This window comes from Zootermopsis nevadensis, unplaced genomic scaffold (genome assembly GCF_977971745.1).
Source record: "Zootermopsis nevadensis isolate Lab colony 2312 unplaced genomic scaffold, Znev_1.0 Znev_ptg000021l, whole genome shotgun sequence".
In the NCBI taxonomy this organism is placed as follows: Eukaryota; Metazoa; Arthropoda; class Insecta; order Blattodea; family Termopsidae; genus Zootermopsis; species Zootermopsis nevadensis.
In genome coordinates, this window is record NW_028259153.1 from 6,831,465 (window position 1) to 6,847,499 (window position 16,035).

The 16,035-nt window shown below is 41.3% G+C and overlaps 1 protein-coding gene and 1 long non-coding RNA gene across 2 annotated transcripts in view; both read left to right on the forward strand.

Annotated features, from left to right (window-relative positions):
• LOC110838292 (kelch-like protein 10) overlaps positions 1-16,035 on the forward strand; it is a 172,696-nt gene that overhangs the window by 129,352 nt on the left and 27,309 nt on the right. The gene's annotated exons all lie outside the window — the stretch shown is intronic.
• On the forward strand, positions 2,975-5,503 carry LOC147873155 (uncharacterized). The gene is made up of 2 exons (XR_015536244.1): positions 2,975-3,254; positions 3,924-5,503. It is a non-coding gene; the product is annotated as an uncharacterized LOC147873155 (long non-coding RNA).

Below are 16,035 nucleotides of genomic sequence, written 5' to 3' on the forward strand. Positions count from 1 at the left end.
TCAATACTTCACTGAACCAGCAGCCACGAGCGAGTGAAACTAACAAATTTGTCATTATTTTGCGTCGTTGAGTGACGTAGCATCTGACGATGTATGTAGAAACTGCGTTACAAGTATTTAAAAGCGAAATATTGGGACGTGTAAGAGATGACCCCACTTAATGGTATCTGCACCTTGTCGTGGTGGTGGGGCTCGAGTACCTCAGTGACCCCGAGAGCTATGCTGGCGGTAGCTTAGCTACTGGTAGGGCCTCCCTAGCCAGATTGGTCGAGGAGGAGAGGTCAGACTAAGACAGGAACCCTGGTCCTCCAGGTTGGGGGTTGGTCGCAAGGCTAACAACCTTGCGCCGTAAAAAGGAAGACTTTTCGAAACCTCGGACAGACGGACCTAACAGAAGAGGAGAATTGAGGAGGTCGTGGACCGAAAACGGACCGGAGAGCCATGGAAGTAGAAGAAGGATTAAGAGATGAACGAAATTGTGCGAGACCATTCACAAAACATAATCTGATATTGCTACTTACGGCCGTTAAGTCATAGTGGAATGATGGGTTGAACATGTAGCTCATGTGGAAACATCTGTTAATAGTGAGACGAAGGATGCAACATGCAGGGGGCAGGGCCCAGGGCCCACCACATCAAATGTTGCCAGTCATCAGGAGAGAACCAACAGGTAAATGATCCATTTGCTGCAACAGCGAGTCTGATCTCACGTTAATTGTTTATTACACAAGATATTTTATGAGGTTAAGCTTATGGTCCTGCAAATGTTCATTATAACTTTAGAGTAGGTTAATTAATTTTTACGTGACTTTGTATAAACCTCATGCCCCTTGCGTTCATCTCACCTTCATAATTTCTATTTCCTTCTCGGTAATACAGAGTGGGGCAGCGTTTATTCATCACTAGTCGATTAAAGTTTATTTGAAGTAGAGTAAATTGAAATAAAAGTGTTTACCCTTACCGAGGCACATAATAACGAAGTTACTTCTTCAAAACACCCATCAGATGTTGTCCGTCGAGGCTGATGCACTCGATTCATAGCAGTTTCAATTGCGCACAGAAGAACGTCCCGTGATATGACATTCATCCCTTGGCTTCTGATTTCTTTTTATAGAGCTACTTGAAAATTAATGTTTAAAACACGTCCGGCAGATTTAAATAATCTCAAATAGAGAATTTCTGAATAAATTAATGCTGTACCACTGGCCATATTACTGAGTGTAATGGAAAGTGTTGTACGTAAACATTGCATTACCTTACATAATTACGTTATACATAAACTCATAGAAATTCCCACCAATTTAGTTGGAAAAGGTTTCATGTGTTAAATGTTAAAAACCAAGGTGACATTGCAACGGCTTGAGTTTGTATCTGATAACTTTCAACCGTAACCCAAGTTTACAACCACTTTTATCGCTAACTATCATATATGGGGGTATTCTCAGTGGCTCTGTGTTGGTTCAACCACACGCGTTAAAATGTTTCATCCTAAAAACTGTAAAATGTCACAATTGAAACCTGTTATTCATTAAAAACAATTAAATATTTTGTAAATGCAAACTAAAATATAATATACATGTTTTAGGGTAAGCCTGTGTCAGCCATTGTGGAACCTTGTATCTTAGAACATTCTTAAACTTCATTTTCACCTGCAAATTTGTTTTCTCATTTGCAGTTGAGTTTAAATTCGTGATTTCGTTCCGTCTTCCGGCACATAATTTTTCAACAAAATAGTAAGCACGTGGCTTTTATTAGAGAGGTGCCAGGTTTGGGTCCCATCTGGGTACTTTCTATCCTGATGGGTTTGTCATGTAGAGCAGACGGTGCCTGTTCATTCTCCACTCATTGCCAACTCAACATTGGCCACATATATTCATCCGGCTGTACCTTTAAAATTTAAATTTCTGTAGTTGATGCAGCATTATTAAACAGTCCACACACTAGTGAACTGAAAATTACATACTATGTTCTTAAAACATAATTGTTTTTAAATTAACCATATTTAATTTGATCCTCCACAGGAAACATGGCGAACTATATTATGGCTTCTGATGGCCAATTGCATTCCTGCGCAGAAGACTACGCGACAGCAGAGTCCTCTAGTGACCTGCATCGTAACCATCGCACAAACGTTTTTTGCCCAGGAAGGAACAACGGTCCTTTCTCTGCCGAATGAGGAACATTTGGCAGATTCTCATCGGCAGGACACGGACGATCTAAATCTGTTGTTAGGACAACTTCATGCCAGCCTCGGGAAACCGATCGTCGTTTCTGGTCCTGGGCAAGAAATGTGCCCACGTTTACCGAAAATAATACCCGGACCCATTCTTCCGGACGCTGATTGGGATGAAGTAATGCCCCCCCCCCCCCCGAAGAGTGCGAATTTTTCGACAAGCGAAACAGTTACATTTTGTTCGCACATGGTCAACTAAGGGAACAATTGGAACGGCTGAAGTCGTGTTACAACGCATGGAACGCCCGAGGGCGATTCCTCGTGGTTTTGGAGAGACCGGACAAGTTGCTGCCGATCCTGGAGGAACTGCGGCAGTGGAAGGTCGTGAAGGTCGTAGTACTGACTCCATCAGACAGCGAGGAAGATACATTCGATTTGTATTCGTGGTTTCCGTATCGGAAACCATCTAGTGAATGTGGAAAGCTGCGTCAAGCAGTTCTGGTGGACAAATGTGTTGGGAAAGGTAAAAATTTACTCCGAAGTGCCCCGTTGTTCTCTTCAGAAGTTCCAGCTGATTTGGGCGGTTGCCCTATAACTGTTTCGACCTTCCCGTTAGAACCCAATGTGATGTTAGACACCAACAAGAAGGAGGTTATGGACGAAAGTGACGTCAACTATACAGAGGGTTTGGACATACGCCTCTTCAATTTCATGGCAAGAAGGCTGAATGCATCTGTGAGGTTCCTGCCGCCACCAACTGGAGACTGGTACGATGTGGACGAAAGTAACAACACCTGGAGAGGAATAGTTGGTGACGTCATCAACCAAAGGGCTGATGTCGGAATGTGCGGAACTTCGTACGTCCACTCGCATGTGAAAGACCTGGAATCCACTGTTCCCTGCGACGTCCTGGAGGTCTTCTGGGTCGTTCCACGAGCTAAAGCCCGTTCCATCTGCCAATGTGGTTACTCCTGATGGGCGTGATGATCGTGGCTGCTGGAGCCATGCTTTGCCTGTCCAGTGCCTTGGCGGCCATGTTGGGAGTTGCTGTTACTATGCAACCACGCAATGGATCAATGAGGTTGTTGATTCAACGCTTCTTGATTAGTAATTAGTTTAATTATTACCGGGTTCAGAGTTCACGGAGATTATTCTCATACTTCAACGCGTAGGGAAATGAGATTATAAAATATGATGCTGACATGGAATTCAAATGCACCTTCATATCAATTTGAATTTATGCAGATCCAATAATTTTTTCTGTAATTATGACAAATGCTGGTCTCACCGTCGACGTTTCCCGGTCTAAGTTTTAAATTTAAAGTACGTCGTTGACATACTTGTCTATCAACTGTCAACGTCACTTCAAAATTACCGATTTCATGAATTATCTATTCTTCTTTTGATTTAATTCCTTTTCACGATAAACAGAAGTAGAAACATCTCTGATTAGTGTGACGTAAGACACAGTAGGAACAATTCGGTATACGTAAACACAGATTTTGCCAAACAACATGTCTCTTTTTCAGATTTTCCGTAATTTCTCAAAACTAAGAATAATTTATTCACAATTTTCGTACGAAAACTTACTCGCTACAGCACAGTCAGTCTTAAGAAGCTAATAGTCGCTCGAATACTCAATAACTTCCCAATCCTTTATGAGACCCCGAAGTCTCAGTTCACAAGCACTCACCACATAATCCCACTCCTTCAAATTCAATAACAGAAGTGTTTTGCTTTTGCCAAACAGGTTCTTCTTCATCGCGTGGGTGATGTACAGTCTGGCAGCAAGCAATGTGTTCCAGACGTTACAACTGGAAAGAAATGCTGAGAACCTCCACAGTCAAAGGCGGCTCCACCGAGGACGGGCTTTAGCTCTTGGAACGACCCAGACGACCTCCAGGACGTCGTAGGGAACAGTGAACTCCAGGTCTTTCACATGCGAGTGGACGTACGAAGTTCCGCACATTCCGACATCAGCCCTTTGGTTGATGACGTCACCAACTATTCCTCTCCAGGTGTTGTTACTTTCGTCCACATCGTACCAGTCTCCAGTTGGTGGCGGCAGGAACTTCACAGACGCATTCAGCCTTCTTGCCATGAAATTGAAGAGGCGTATATCTAAACCTTCTGTATACTTGACGTCAGTTTCGTCCATTACCTCCTCCTTATCGCCGTCTAACATCACATGGGGTTCTAACGGGAAGGTCGAAACAGTTATAGGGCAACCGCCCAAATCAGCTGGCACTTGTGAAGAGAACAACGGGGCATTTCGCAGTAAATTTTTACCATTCCCAACACATTTGTCCACCAGAACAGCTTGACGCAACTTTCCACAATCACTAGACGGTTTCCGATACGGAAACCACGAATACAAATCGAATGTATCTTCCTCGCTGTCTGATGGAGTCAGTACTACGACCTTCACGACCTTCCACTGCCGCAGTTCCTCCAGGATCGGCAGCAACTCGTCCGGTCTCTCCAAAACCACGAGGAATCGCCCTCGGGCGTTCCATGCGTTGTAACACGACTTCAGCCGTTCCAATTGTTCCCTTAGTTGACCATGTGCGAACAAGATGTAACTGTTTTGCTTGTCGAAAAATTCGCACTCTTCGGGGGGGGGGGCATTACTTCATCCCAATCAGCGTCCGGAAGAATGGGTCCGGGTATTATTTTCGGTAAACGTGGGCACATTTCTTGCCCAGGACCAGAAACGACGATCGGTTTCCCGAGGCTGGCATGAAGTTGTCCTAACAACAGATTTAGATCGTCCGTGTTCTGCCGATGAGAATCTGCCAAATGTTCCTCATTCGGCAGAGAAAGGACCGTTGTTCCTTCCTGGGCAAAAAACTTTAGTGCGATGGTTGTGATGCAGGTCACTAGAGGACTCTGCTGTTGTGTAGTCTTCTGCGCAAGAATGCAATTGGCCATCAGAAGCCGTAATATGTCCGGTTGATATTCATCGCCAGATTTGTGAAGTTTATGGTGAGAATGCAATGAGTGATGGTAAGGTTAGAAAATCTGTTCACAAGTTCAATGAAGCACGTGATAACTTTCATGATGAGGCGCGAAATGGACGACCGACGCTCCTCAGACTCAAAACCTTATCACGTCATTTGATTGGGAACAAATGGACAGCCCTGACCTTTTCCTACACTTGAAGAAATTTTGTTGGCGACGATGAAGTGAAGCAGTGGCTGACATCGCAGGCGGCCGCGTTCTACGAGGAGGGTATACAAAAGCTTGATAAGTGCCCCAGTAATGGCGGTACCTATGTCGAAAAGTAGCCTAAGAAACGTAGAATCTGATGAAAATAAATTTTTTAAAAAAATATATTTTGTTTTTTGTTAATTCCTAAACGATACTTCCCGAACACGCCTCGTATTTTTAAGAATATAGTACGTAATTTTCACTTCACTTTCTTAAACTTTTAAAACAGCTGTTGACAACCGGCGGCCCTCGAGAGACCGACAAATAATTTCTTGCGAAGAGAAGTCTGACTAACGTAAGACTAAACTAACTCAGCTGACCACTTAACTGACGAATCAGTCCTCCTGTTAGATTACCGGTCTCTGGAGTGCAGGGGCGTGTTTCGTGTTAGCCTCCGTCTGTTTCTAACCATTTCTCTTAAGCACGTCCTTTCCCTTTCGGAGTCCTGAGTCGTGTTTTTGAAATCGGTGCTCGCTGTTGTGATCTCTGGTGAAAACTCATTCGGTTTAATTTTCACCGTGCATTTCCGTTCTGATTGTGCGAGTTTTTTTGTCGTCATGCACACGGAACAGAAGTGCCCGGGTTTTTGTCTCGTAGTTTTGAATTATGACGTCATAACACATTTTTAAGCTTCACGAATTTCACTGAGTTCTTTACAAAAAAAAAGCTTGAAGTGGACGAGTGATGAGTCTGATTGTCCGAAACTGCTACAAAAATTTTGATCGCATTTGTACGCTCTACATAAAATATCGTCCGCTTAAGATCTTCAGCTCGTATTTTCAACATTTTCCGATGTAGTGTGAGGTTACCCTAACAAAGTAAATTTCTGTCCGTAATAAATTAGTCATACATAACCAGTCAAATTTACGAAGAAACTCTTATGTAGAATAAGTCTTCCCTCTTCTGAGTACAGTTTCCTGGTCTTATTATAACTTTTTAAAATGTTTGGTGGAATTTGGAAGGAAGCTGTTTCGATGTAGTGTAAGCTATTATCAGTGCATTTACCGAGAGGGACTGAGGAAATCCACGTGGCCCAGATTTGAACCCCGGACACCTGTCGAATGCGAATCAGATGTGCTAAACACTTATCCTCACAGTTTGGTTATAACTTAAAATAAATTGTCCTAATTTTCACTAATCTTAGATCTTTGACATAACTGAACAGCCTATTGTGAGCCATGTGTATCAGCCCTGAAGATGGATGCGGTATGTTCGTCGGAAACGCTTGTAGTGAGAGCTACGAGACTGAATTACTTCTCAACCCAGCAGATCACAGTCGACAGGACCTCAGATCTCTTGACGTACCTCGACCGCCGACGGGCGTCGCTCTGAAATACCTGCAAAGTGGAACCACTTTGGTGTCTGGGGTCCGTCGCCGTCGCTGTGCTCAGGGCCTTCCATTAGCACCGCCCAATGCAGCCGTAAATGTCACGAGAGCAATTATTCAAAGACTTTTACTTCATAAGCGCACAGAGAGCTTATTAAATGCCTTCACGATATAGAGTCATCAGTTAGTAGATGATAGTCGCTTAGCTGGTGCTTAGAAATGACGTTATACGAGGCTGAGCCGTTTTAAATTACGTTTACGTCTTCAGAACGTTTTTTGAAAATTCCTACTGGATTTTCTTCTCTGTCAACTGTGCCCAATGCATTTCTTGGTTCATGGTTTCCATTGATGGTAATCAGTGGAATCATTTTCTCGGTTTACAAGGTATTTCCACACCATAAGAGCTGATGGCGTTTTTGAAGAACGTGTCATGGCTGTGATTCTTCTGAACATAGAGGCAATTTTTTTTCTCGGAATCGTTTGTGGTCATGCAAGATTACACGATGTCATAACCCACAAGACAGCTTTCGAAACCTGCCCTTCCGTAACCAAATAAAATTGTAAACGCTTTGAAAATCCAAGATCCCACATTAAAACCCGTGATTCCAGAGTGAGTTCGTCTTTTGTTCTGATTTCCGTGTCACTTGGTCACTTTTCATGCTACTGGAGGTCACTCGGCGCTGTATGTGGGATCAATGAATCACTAACGTCACGCGTTGTAAGGTGGCGACTTTTTAAGTAATGTGGTTTAAACTGGAAAATATAAATATGGCGGCCTCCCGAATGTTTTGATTTCACATCTGAAGCATTGAGTAGCAAAGGTTTGGTGATTGTGAAACATATAAAATGTGCTCTGACGTCATAATTCAAAACTACAAGACAAAAACCCCGGCACTTCTGTTCCGTGTGCGTGACGACAGAAAACTCGCACAAACAGAATTAGGGACCCTTAAAATCCACACTGAAGCCTCAACACGAATCATCAGAAAATTATAACTGACTGCGGTTTCTTTATTACACGTGTAAAGCTGACATATTTGGTTAATATATTGTGGTGTATAACTAACCACATGGCTTACGGAACCCAAAGGTTCATCATCGAATTAACCAAAGCCTCCACCGGACCCTGTCCTGGGCCAACAAAATCCAGTCTCCTTCAACTCCTATCTCCCATAGATCCCGCCTGACATTATCCTCCCATCTACGTCTAGGTCTCCCCAGAGGTCTCTTCCCCTCAGGCTTCCCAACCAGTACCCGGTGCACGCCTCATGTCCCATCCATGCGCGCTACATGCCCAGCCCATCTCATTCTTCTCGACTTAATCACCCTGACAATACTGGGGGAGGAGTACAGATTTTTAAGCTCGTCATTATGCAGTTTTCTCCACGCCCCATTGTCTTCTCTCCTAGGTCCAAATATCCTCCTCAACACCCTGTTCTCAAACACCTGCAATCTGTGTTCCTCCCTCAGAGTGAGAGACCATGTTTCGCACCCATACAAAACAGCAGGCAAGATTATTTTTTTGTATACTTTAAATTTCAGGTTCTTAGAAATCAGACTGGAAGACAAAATATTTTGAAGTGAGAAGTAGCAAGCATTTCCAGAATTTAGTCTCCTCCTAACTTCCTCACGAGTATCATTTTGATTTGTTATTGTTGTTCCCAAATATTTGAACTTTGTAACCCTTTAAAAGGATTTATTAGCCACCCTAAGATAATTTTGCCCGCCTGTCTTCTGATGACGAGATACTGACATGTACTTACTTCGAGCCCCACCTGTCTACTAGCCTCTAGTAAAACTTCTGCCCTTCAGGTATTCCCTTTTCTTAGTCCTAAAGGTTCTACTAGCCTCACGTCTCACGTTACATAGATTAACCGCATTTGTTTTGTTTGGGTTCTGCAACCATTGAAATTTTGTTTGCTTCCTTCGATCTATTAATTTTGAACATTCTTCATCAAACCACGGTTTATTTTGCTTTCTCCTGTAGTATCCTAGTTTCTCTTTGGCTGAAATTTTGATGCAGTTTCTGACATTTTCCCACTCCCTGTTGATGTCCACACTTTCATTATCTTCATCTGTCTCTAAAATTTGAAAACCATTCGAAATTTCAACTTGATATTGTTCCTTTGCCTCTCCCTCACTTAATTTTTTCAAATCAAATCTTTCTGTGTCAAAATTTTGTTTAGTTCGTCTACTTACTGAAAGCCGCTCCCTCACTTTTGCTACCACCAGATAATGATCAGTGTCGCAATCTGCTCCTCTGAAAGACCTCACATCAATTACATTTGTCTGCCTTCTATTATCTACTAACACATGGTCTATTTGATTGTGTGATCTGCCATCTGGAGAAGTCCAAGTGTATTTAGGAACATCATGGTGTGGAAATTTTGTACTTTTTACAATTAAATCTTTTGACGTAGCGAAGGTTACTGCTCTAACACCGTTATCATTACTAAGTGCGTGGAGACTCTCGCTGCCTATTGTGGGTTTGAAGAAATCCTCCCTCCCAATTTTTGCATTGAAATCTCCTAGCAGAATTTTCATGTGATACTTGCCAAATGTATCAAATACTGATTCCAATTCTTCATAAAAGCTATCCTTGATATCATCGCTTTTGTCCTCAGTCGGGGCACGAACATTAAGGACAATGATGTCGCACCAACGTCCTTCCAAAATTACGTAAGACAACAAATTCTACTCTCTTAACTGCCGCCCTAATTCCGCTATGAACACCTCCTGCCACTAAGTTTAACTTATAATTCTCTAATTCCCTACTCATTTATTTAAGTGCACCAGCCCTATAGAGGCTCCTAATGTTCCAAGTTCGTATTGTGGTCTATCATCATCATCATCATTACTCCGCCTTTCAATGTTCAGAGTTGGTGACCCATCATTAGACACGTTCCACCTTCTGTCTCCATCGGCCCCGAACTTCTACGTCTCTACTGACGTCAAAAATAAGCCGGAATACTTCAATGATCATAAAAGTGGCCATAAATCATGAACATTAGCTTCCATGTATGAACCGCCTTAACAACGGTTTGTTTACACACTAAGGCGTTTCTAGGCAACACGCCTTACAGACAGAGAACGAAACAATTGACGATAAATAAACTTTCTGGTGAATTCTCCACATAAAACAAATGTCAAAATTAACAAAATAAGGTTCTGAAATGGCCCACTTCTGGTTGAATTAATTTAGCGAAAACATCACAAAAGATATTCAAGTCATGACGAACGCACTTCTTGCAAACTCGCGTTGCTCTTTTAATGAAAGTCTTACGTGCCAGAAGCCACCAGTCTCTCGAACTACTGCACAGTTCTAAAAGTTATTTTACGCAGAACCACGCTGACTGCAAATATTCAACACGCATATTTGTTTATAAAAATATCACAGCCAAATATATTTAGCTGCGTCGACCTCAGAAGTCTGCACATCAGTGACGATGGAAATTATGCTGGAAAATTAGAAATCTACTATCAGGGGTTCCGAATGGTTTGACACAAATATAATAATAATAATAATAATAATAATCTGGCCTGCAAGCATCCGAGTTATGACGGCAACACGCCTGAAGTTTTTGGCTGCTTGTGGACCAATTAAACAATTCATAATAATAATAATAATAATAATTGCTTCTTAATTCACATAGGAATGTTATTAAGAAAGAGTCAGAGAAGATCTTGAAATACAAGGACCTTCTCATAGAAATACAGAGAATGTGGAACGTTCACTCAAAAGTAACTCCAATAGTTATAGGAGAGACAGGAACTGTCTCCAGGTCACTCAGTTAATATTTGGCCAACATTCAGGGCGAACACGACATCAGGGAACTTCATACATCATTCGGAAGACGTTTCATAAAATAAAATTATATAATACATGTGGCACGTGTTAAAAACAATATGTATCTCCGGAAATGGCCGCTGCCCTACGTACCTTAGGGACAAGGTATTATTCTATCGCAAGTCGAAACACCAACGCACTCAGCACACTTTCGTGTCTGGTTAGATATAAATACTGCAACTTCAGAACTTATACGATTAACCTAAACGTAAATACGCGGCTGTTACGTCGAGGTATTTGTGTTTCGACTACGAGTGCTGGTCCGAACGCCATTCTGCAACTCCTTAAATTTGGGATTTATGAAATGCAGCATTCCTCAATTAAGGTAAAACACCTGCGAAGACCAAGTGAGCCCTGGAAGTTAATTTCCAATAAAATGACGCACAGGAAGACTGAGTCATGAAAATTGTTCTTTTGAACTCCGACCATTGTCCTAATTTAAAATCTGAGACCAGCTCAACCAGGGGGAGGGGGTATCAACTGATAGGTTTTCTGTTCTCTCCCCCCTTCGTCCCCTAATTATGGAAGCAGAATCCAGTTCTTGAAATCGTGTAATTTTAAGATTTTATAATTCAGACGATGGGACAAAGTTCAAAAGAGCAATTTTACATATTATAACGCACATGTGTAGTCCTATAAGTTTTGTATTGAGACTATAAGACATCGTAACCCAGAAGACCACAGTCAGCGTTTCACCGACGTGGAAACCTGAAATTTATAAATGTTTCTTCGAACTATGGGACTATTTGAACTTTGATCACAAAACTGTCAAGTGAACACGACACCACAGAAAATTAAACTAAGTTTAAATAATTTCGTAACACGTTCTTTATCAGGTACTTCGTGGTACAGAGTCCTTTTTGGAAAGCTAACAGTCGCTTACCTCGTATAGAAATTCCCTGCCTAACATGAAACTCGAGGGTTCATAGCCTCGTTCAAAACAGCCGGTCATCAGAACGTGTCCTGAGCCAGATTAACCCACTCCACATCCTCATGTTCCACTTAAGATACATTTCAACATTACTACCCCACCCAGGCATTCCTTCTACATGCCCCGCCCATCCGATCAGTTTAAAATTCTTTGGTGAAGAGAACTTAGCATGAAGTTAATTTTATAATAATAAGTAGAACAGAATCCTTATTCGGAAGTTCACTGCCATCTGGACTCGGAAATACCACGGAAGTGAATCGAGTGTCGGGGCTAGGTTATAAATGTAAAAAGGCGTTGATAGAATTACGTCGCTCCACGAACAATGAAGCCTCGTGGGGGGAGAAGGCTCCAAAATTAATTTCATGAGACGAATACAGGCCACCGGGCTACCCCTGGAACACTGCTAACAGCATCACAACTCTTATTAATGTGTAGGATTCGAGGTTTTCACGGCGGTGAGTCTGAAGATGGCGGTCTTATGAAATTAATTTATTTAGTAAGTTTGAGAATCTGTCAGAATTCCCCATTTTGCTGTCAAATGGCGATAACATGAATGCTACACTTTCGCCACAACAAAAAGTCAATTTCTGTGCGTGAAGAATCTTCAACTCATTCGTGAACTGGTTTGTTCCTTCAGAACAAAGGCGATGTCTCATTCCTCCAGCCCTCAGAGAGTCTGTGACCTTTCACTAGAGGCTTGAGGCTTGATGAAACGAGCTAATGCATTTGTACCAACAGAAATACAGAGCAACGCTTGAGAAATGCCCCCCGTCTGCATTCCAAGGCAATGACGATGACGAATTTAAATTCCTCAGTGTGAGCATTTGCCACGATTAACGTCTGTCGTGGAGATGCTTACAACAGAGGTTTAAAGCTTCAGTTTGTCAAATTGGCCACACATTTGGTTCAACGGTTTGTGACCTAAAGAAATATTTTAATATTTTCCGTCAAATCACAATTTTTTTAATAAGATAATAAAATATAAAATATTTAAAATATCATTTCACGTTCCGCATCGAATGATCGATTTACAAATTGGAACGTCTCTTACGACATGTTTCGGTTATATTTAACCGTCCTCAGGTATAAATTAGATTGGTAAATTTAAAACTCGAATTACAATCATTTACAATGTTATGCAGTTTATTGAAATGTTCTTATCAGATTACTCTTATATATTAGAACGAAGGTATTGTTTTTTATGGCGTGGTTCATCTAATGTTCAATATTAGTCTGTAAAGTAATGATTTAAAGAAAACATTAATAAATATGGAGTAATATAGAAAACAAAATGATGGAAGTAAATAAATAGTAGAATGTATAAGTAAAATAAAATTACAATTACACAAACTATGGACATTCTAAAAATAGTACGTAACAAAGACATAGAGATACAGTAGAGAAATATTACATACAACAAACATATAAACAAAACCTTTCTCTAAACGACAACAATATTTTTTTTAATAACCCCATCTTCAATGCCCTCCAGATCCTTGACCCCAACCATAACAACCTCCTTTCACCTACGCACTCCACGAGCAACCGCAATTCAGTATTAAACCTCGACCCGACACAGTAATACTTCTAGATGTCTTCCTCCAGACACGTCATGTCCATATCAACTCATCACCGACTAATATTGAACATCAGATGAACCACGCCATATAAAAAACAATACTTTCGTTCTAATATATAAGAGTAATCTGATAAGAACATTTCAATAAACTGCATAACATTGTAAATGATTGTAATTCGAGTTTTAAATTTACCAATCTAATTTATACCTGAGGACGGTTAAATATAACCGAAACATGTCGTAAGAGACGTTCCAATTTGTAAATCGATCATTCGATGCGGAACGTGAAATGATATTTTAAATATTTTATATTTTATTATCTTATTAAAAAAATTGTGATTTGACGGAAAATATTAAAATATTAACATAATTCACAATATGACGCAAATATACTACCTTATGACCTAAAGAAAGTTAGCAGTGGATAAATCCAAGTCCTACGAACAAACATTATGTAAAAACACACCATGAAATCAATATCGGATACACACACGTAAACAGAGAGCCTTATTAATATTTCAGAAGCTAGTGCCTTCGCCCTCGATCGACCGAACTTTGAACGTGGTTCCTACGCAACGCAACGACAAACAAAGAATCACAAATGACACCTCTTCTGTGAGTGATTTCTTTTCCTGGTCATTAAATGACACCGCAGCTTACAATCAATACGCGGCAAACGGACTGACGTGTATCATCAACGCTTTAGTACAGCGAATGCCTAGAGACTTAATATAGCAGAAGTCTAGAAACAAAATTTCAGATTATTTGAACTAACTTCGTGCGATCTCAATTAATCTTTCTGTTTGCGTCGTTAATTATTTTTAATTCTATGGCTGTGTGGGCACCAGAAACCTTTCATGTTGTTATAAACTTAATAAAGACACAGCCACAGCGAATCGGTGATGATAAAGAGTTACATGATTTACTTATACGTCGTTAGATACAGAATGTGGCTAGCTGTCGGCTTTCGAGGATGATAACTGAGAGCATGGGAACCGCATTTTGTTGAAAAACTCGAAAATTATCCAACGTTTCGACAAATAATACGGACGCCATCTTCTGGGAGAGAATGACAATGGGTTTGTGGTTTTGAAAGCCTAATAATATAGGACGGGCAGAAAGTGGCGAGGAGGACTCGATGATGGTGGTCGGAGGAGGGGAACCGCGGGTTGTCATTTGACAGGAGATAATCAGGTGGTTTTGGTTTCCATGTCGTATCGTAACATTCCAAAAAGACAGTCATCTTCATACTCGTCGTTATGACAACTTGAAATCTCATGATACGGAAGACAGGTCCACTTGAATTTCAGCATCAAAACTGTCATAACTAAAACAGAAGGACCTCCATCTTTACTTCTTAAGAATACGGAGTAACAGTTTGTGGAGAGAGAAACTCTTATTGGATGTTTTCTAAGACTTCTATAAATTTTTCATTTTCCAATAGACCGTTAAGTATACGATGTGCGATCGGAAAGTTTCAAGGCTGTGTCAATAGAGGGCGAACCGGATGTAGTACGAGCTTCTGCCGCTAGGGGGTGCGGCCGGCATCATCGAATAAGCATTTGTTTCTTAGTTACGGGCGTTTTGGTAGTGCATTACACCGACCTTCCTGCGATTTCGGAATGGCGGATTTTCATGAACAAACCAAATTTTGCCAAAGACTCGCCAAAACGGCTACGGAAACCTATGAAATGCTAAAGCAAGCATTTGGGGAGTCCGCAATGGGTCGTGCACAAACTTTTGTGTGGCATTCACGTTTTGAAAATGGCCGAACCTCTGTCGATGATGACGAGTGTTCTGGACGACCATCTTCGAGCACAACGCCCGAAAATGTTACGAAGATTCGGCAGGCCATTCACGAAGATCGACGTCGTACCATCAACGACTTGTGCGACATTGTTGGGATAGGCTATGGGACCTGTCAGCTGATTCTAAAGGAAGAACTCCACATGCGACGCATCATGACAACGCGCCAGCGCACACCGCCCTCAAAGTTCGGCAGTTTTTGGCCTCAAACACCATGGCCGTCATCCCGCACCCTCCTTATTCGCCGTGTGACTTCTTCCTCTTCCCAAAGATGAAAATTCAGCTAAAGGGAAGGAGATTTGAGACGATAGAAGAGATTCAGGCAGAATCGCAGATGGTGCTTGACAGGCTGACAAAGAAAGATTTCCAGGGATGCTTCCAGGCTTGGCAGCGGCGCTGGGATCGTTGTGTTCACTCCCAGGGGAACTACTTCGAGGGTGATGGATGAATTTAATACCTGAGATAAGTGTACGGGTTTTTATAGGCGCAGTCTTGAAACTTTCCGATCGCACCTAGTATGTTGTTCCCTCTGCTGTATTTTCGAAATGAGGTCGTTTTAATAAGCGACTATACAAACTTCTGTTTGTCCATTAGTCTTTTCCGCGTCTGCTACAAACACCGGCCCTTCCAAATGTGAACAGAAGACTGCTACAAAGCGATCTACGGGTTTAAACCAGCGTCGTACAACAGCGGCCAGCGGGCCACATCTGGCTCGAGACCACTTGCAACCAGGGCTGCGAAATTATCTGTTAATCTTTTACTAGTCATTGCAAGTTGATCTGTTTTCTTGAATCCGAAGAATTTTAAAAAAAAATCATAATCTTTATTTCGTCTGCTGGCTTACGTACAACAGTCACACATGGTAATGACTAGGGTTTGTCGGTTTTTAAAAACCGGGTTTTTTGGGATAAATTTGTAAAATTCGAAAACCGGTTTTCAAAATTTAAAAAACTGGTTTCAGATACTAGAATTAATGTGTAAAAATTTCTGTTAAATGAACTAAAAAATTTAAAGACTGAAATTGGTTCCAAATTATTAAATGCTTTAGAAGTACGAATTCCAGAAAGAAGACAAGTTGGATTGGTAACCCTTTTGCTACATTTGCGAAATCCACAAAACATTTCAACAAAGAAATCTAGTGTATTTCGACTACTTACAAAAC